The sequence below is a fragment of the Bison bison genome, unplaced genomic scaffold (assembly GCF_000754665.1).
Source record: "Bison bison bison isolate TAMUID 2011002044 unplaced genomic scaffold, Bison_UMD1.0 scf7180017864348, whole genome shotgun sequence".
NCBI classification, from domain to species: Eukaryota; Metazoa; Chordata; class Mammalia; order Artiodactyla; family Bovidae; genus Bison; species Bison bison.
In genome coordinates, this window is record NW_011494920.1 from 1,652,534 (window position 1) to 1,652,886 (window position 353).

Genomic DNA, 353 nt, shown 5'->3' on the forward strand with positions numbered 1-353 from the left:
GAATCAAGATTGCCGGGAGAAATATCAATAACCTCAGATATGCAGATGACACCACCCTTATGGCAGAAAGTGAAGAGGAACTAAAAAGCCTCTTGATGAAAGTGAAAGTGGACAGTGAAAAAGTTGGCTTAAAGCTCAACATTCAGAAAATGAAGATCATGGCATCCGGTCCCACCACTTCACGGGAAATAGATGGGGAAACAGTGGAAACAGTGTCAGACTTTATTTTTCTGGACTCCAAAATCACTACAAATGGTGACTGCAGCCATGAAATTAAAAGACGCATACTCCTTGGAAGGAAAGTTATGACCAACCTAGATAGTATATTCAAAAGCAGAGACATTACTTTGCCA